The sequence below is a fragment of the Chiloscyllium plagiosum genome, unplaced genomic scaffold, assembly GCF_037043375.1.
Source record: "Chiloscyllium plagiosum isolate Xiang-an unplaced genomic scaffold, Cpla_swu_hap1 HiC_scaffold_10, whole genome shotgun sequence".
Lineage (NCBI taxonomy): Eukaryota > Metazoa > Chordata > Chondrichthyes > Orectolobiformes > Hemiscylliidae > Chiloscyllium > Chiloscyllium plagiosum.
The window spans coordinates 83,526,949-83,532,025 of record NW_028270148.1 but is presented as its reverse complement, the minus strand read 5'-3'; positions in this window follow the sequence as shown (position 1 = coordinate 83,532,025).

The window sequence follows — 5,077 nt, the reverse complement described above, 5'->3', positions numbered from 1 at the left end:
CAAACTGACCCCCTCTGCTAAACCAATATAATGCGCGTGCGCTCCATCCCATCGGTGAATCAATTCCCATAAATAATCTGCCTTCTATTAAAATCACGCATTTAAAATAACTAAACCGTCAGTATTAGCAGATATTCAATGGTCGTTCATTGTCAGTGAACAAATGCATGATTTAATAAAATTACTGGTGCCTTAAATCAATATCAATTTTGTTTTCAGCAAAATGAATAAATTTGTTTCAAAATTACCTCACAAGAAGTGGAGAAAGTTAAATATTCAAATATTCAGGGATCCTGTCTGGAAGCATGCCCACCTTCCTTGTATTAAATTCCCACAAGCCTAAGAGTGGAGATGGAGGGGTACTTTTGCAGTGACTCAGAATAGCAGGCTTGATTTCCATTGTGCAACCCAGTTTGACTAACAGTTAGATATGGCAGTATTCCTGGATTATTCATGACAAGTTAATGTGAGTACCTAAATAAAGGTCTCAAGGTGAATTGGAATTGCCAGGTACTTGTTCAGACATTCCTGTTAAGGAATAGTTTTTATCTGGTATATGGAGAATGGGAGAGTTCTTTAACAAGGGGAAATTAGGTACTATGGAGAGTGATGAGTGTTAACCACAATAATAAGCTTCTCATTACACTCATAAGAATTGTCTCTATTTAGAGGACTTGCTTGGAAAATGCGACTTCATCTGGTTGTCAAGAAAGGTTCACTTGACATCTCAGGTGGTTTTCCCAGACTTTCTAACCATAGCCTAGTTCAGGGACCGCAAAGTTTCCACCCTGAGTTTTTCTGTTGAAAGGTATTGTTACACAGAATATTGATTTTCAAATACTTTTGTCTCAGTTTAATATTCAAGACTTCATGGGCTGAGATTTTTCAAGAGAACAAATGATAACGTATAATGGCTTTAGTGCTCAGCTGACTACAGATTGAGGCAAATCTAGGGAACTTAGATGGAACACTGCAACATTTTACCTGTGTTTGTGTTTTTGATGTTGAGTTATGTTATGTTATGTTATACTTAAGTATGGGTAATAAAATAATAAAATTCAGTTTTCCTTCACGTAGCAAACCATTGAAATTGGCTCCTTCCTTTGATTTAGTTAATTACATTCTAACTGAAGCATGAAAGCTGCATGCTAAAAAGAAATAAAAACATTTGGTGGGATTTAGAGGGGAGTTAATTTCTCCTCTCCACCTGGACTAATAAATTTTGAGGCTTTGACTCCAGCATTTTTCTCATTGGCAAAGAAGTAAATGCTCGTGAGGAAAATAAATTGTTCCTTCAAACATTGGTTTAACAAATAGAGAGACTGCAACACAATTTTCTTGAATCTAATATTAAAGGTATTAAGGTGTCCACACTTGCCATTAATGCTGCTTAATGCAGGGAAAAAAATGACAAAATACGAAAAACATTTTCCTTGGAAGAATTAAAAGGGCTATCTAGGCACTTAGAGATTGTGTTCTACCCAAAAGTCAGGAAAAAGAAATTGCAAGGCAACAAAGTACTTAGAGATGAAACTAAGGATTGCAGAACACATCTTGTAAAATTGGAACAGCTAAGGTTGGAACAAAAATTCTAAAGAAAAAGGGAAACAAAATTAGTTAAAAGAAGTACAGACAGCACAGAGGATGGAGAAAGAAAGGGAATTCCATGAAGGAAAATGAGAAAAGGAGTTAAATTGAAACAGCTTGAACTGAGAAGGGAGACTGAAGGTAGCTCTAGTAAGACCTAACTCAGACTTAAGGGCTCAAGTATTCAAGATTGCCTATTTAATCCCCAAGTTTGATGAGAGTCTGTCATGGTCACAGCATCTTAAAAAATTGATAGAAATTATGATAACATTTGTCCCTGAAAGATTTTCTGTGATTTTGTTTTGCTTGAACATGTGATTTCCAATAGGAAAGTGACTAATGCATTTTCCATCAAATTATAATTTGGAGAGACTGGTGTTGGACTGGGATGTACAAAGTTAAAAATCCTGTGTGCAATTGTTAAAGTTAACCTGAGGATGTAACTTTTTAAAAAAGTTTTGTGATTTACATATAAAAGTGAAACTAACATGGTCATTCTAACAGATGAGAGACTTAACAAACAATCAAGGTATTTTTCAATGTATAATTTCAGTTACATCACACTGTAAATGTGATGTAATTTGCTATAAATTCTGTGTCTTACAATTGTGTACTCCACAACCACTTGATGAAGGAGCAGCGCTCCGAAAGCTAGTGCTTCCAATTAAACCTGTTGGATGATAGCCTGGTGTTGTGTGATTTTTAACTCCATCAAACTAGTGATTATCACTTGAATACAAGGTGAACATTCTGATAGTGCCTGGTTTGAAAGCATAATGCTGTTTAAAAAAAATGTTGGATTTTGAACATTGCTGGCAAAGTCAGCATTTCTTTTTCATCCTTAAATGCATTTCATAGAGCAGTGGTGAATTGGTTTTGTGTTCACAACAGTCTGATACAATGTTATTTGGAAGTGAGTCCCAGGATTTTGGACTGCTGTCGATAAGGAATGGCAATTTAGTTCCAAGTCAGAATGGTGTGTAGTTTGAAAAGGATCTTCCTCGTGGTGTTATTGCAATGCATCTACATTCCTGTCCTGCCTAGGTTGTAGTGATCACAAGTTTTAAAGCTTCTGTTAAAGAGGCTTACGGAGGTGTTGCACTACATCTTGTAGCTGGTACAGAATACTGTCATTGTGCCTGTGGTGAAGGGAGTCAGTGTTTAAGGTCATAGAGTCAGATAAAATACCAAAAAGGCAGATAATACTTCTTGAATGGTATTGAGCTTCTTGAATGTTGTTGGGAGCGACACACTGTCAAAATTTTCCATTATTCTCCTGACCTCTGGTGGACAGACTGAGGAGAATCAGAACATGAGTTACTCCCCGCAGAATTCCCAAGCTCTGTCTTGCTTTTTTAGGTACAACTATGACTTATGGCCAGTTCAATATCTGCTCAGTGCTAACTCTCCAAGATTTTGCTGGTGGGATATCCAGCAATGGCAATGCTGCTGATTACCAAGAGGTGGAGATCAGAATCTCTTTTGCTGGAATAGTATTGAACACACAAAGAGAAAGCAAGTCAATTCACAAGAAGTTCAAGAAATCTTGTACCTGTACAATTACAATATGGATCTTCCATGGCCCAAAAGGACTGAACAATAATAAGAGCAGTTGTCTCCTTAGGACACAGGGAAATAACACTGAGTTTGATTTGAGCTGTACTGAGCATGGGAGAGAACCATGCAGCTCTTCCATCAATCAAAGATTCCATCTGTTTCATGCTTGCTGCTCCAGTTCCTCCAATTATAGGCCTCTCCCATCCTGCTGTTACTATTTCTTCAGAGACAGACCTATGACTATAGGAGCACATGATTGCAAGGGATAGAACCTGAGAGTGGAGGAACTAGAGCAGTTATTTATTTTAGATGATAGGTCTGACACATTTTGACAAACAAGCTCCATACAATTGCAACAGTTATCCCTGTATTGACATCCCTTTGTGACGTGCTTTTCTAATTGGTTGCTGCACGAATAAGCTAGCTTTCAGAAGATCCTGAACAAGGAAATCAAGGTCTCTTTGAATATCAATAATTCCTGACGTCTCACCATTTAAAAATACTTGGCCTTACTATTTTGTTTTGCTACTGAAGTGGATAATTTCAAACTTATTTACATTCTATTCTATCTGCCATATTCTGGCCCATTCACTTTGTTTGTCCAAATCCACCTGAAGCCTCCTTTCATCCTCCTCACAACTTAGGTTCCCACCTAGCTCTGCATCACCACTAAATTTTGAAATATTACATTTAGTTGCCACATTCAAGCCATTCTTAATAAATTGTGAACAGCTATGGAACTTGCATACATTTTTGTGATAACTCACTGGTAACAGCCAGCCACCATGAGATTGGCCTAATTATGCCTCCTGCTTGTTATCTATCTGTTAACCAGCTCTTAATACATACCAGTATAGTACCTCCAATCCCATGTGCTCCGATTTTGTTTACTAGCCTCCTATATGTGACTTTATCAAAAGCCTTTTGACAATCCAAATACTGTTGTCCTTTATTTATGCTATAAGTAACATCCTCAAAAACTTGAATAGGTTTATCACAGATGATTTCCCTTTCATTAATCCATGTTGATTCTGTCCAGTTACATCCTTCAATCCAGTTGATGTTTTTAAGAACCAACTATTAATATCAGTCCCTGGGTTCCCTATCATTTCTAAGAGATTTTCTGTATCTTCCTCCATGAAGACAACACTAAGTAATTGTCTAGTTTTGTTATCATTTTTCTATAATCCATTAAAAATACTTCCTGCCTTTCCCTGTAATAGATCCACATTGTCCTTCTCAACATTTTCCTTTCATATACCTAAAGAATCTTTCATAGTCCACTTTTATGTATTTCACAAGTTTGCATTCATATTCTTCTTTATCTTTTCTTGATCATCTTTTTCTGGATTGTAAACTGCTCCCAATCTTCACTTCTGACAGCTTCCTTTTAACTAAAACCATCTTTAATTTGTTAGCCACAGTTAATTCACCTTTCATTTTGGATTTCTATGTTTTAATGGAATGTATATTTGTTGGAGACCATGTAATACTTCCTTAAATACTAGTCATTGCCAGTCTAGCATCAAATCTATCAATGTGTTTTCCAATCCACCATAGGCAGCCTGCTCCTTGAATCTTCATACTTCTCTTTGTTAAAATTTAAGATGTTAGTTTCAGATTAGGTCTACCTACTTTGTATATAAATTTAAGTCACCCATTATTACATGGAGCTGTAATTTCCTGTTTTATACCATGCTCACTGTTACAACTACTGTTTGATGGCTGATAAGGAACAGAATATTTGCTGCACCTTCTGTTTCCTAGTTCCATCCAAACTGATTCTACACCTTAATTCTTTGATCCCAGATTCTCTTTCACTCAAGTACTGATCTTATCTTGTATCCCACCTCCTTTTCTTTTTGTATATGCTTCTTAAATGATGAATATTTTTGAACATTGACCAGTCTTGATCACTCTATAACCACATCTT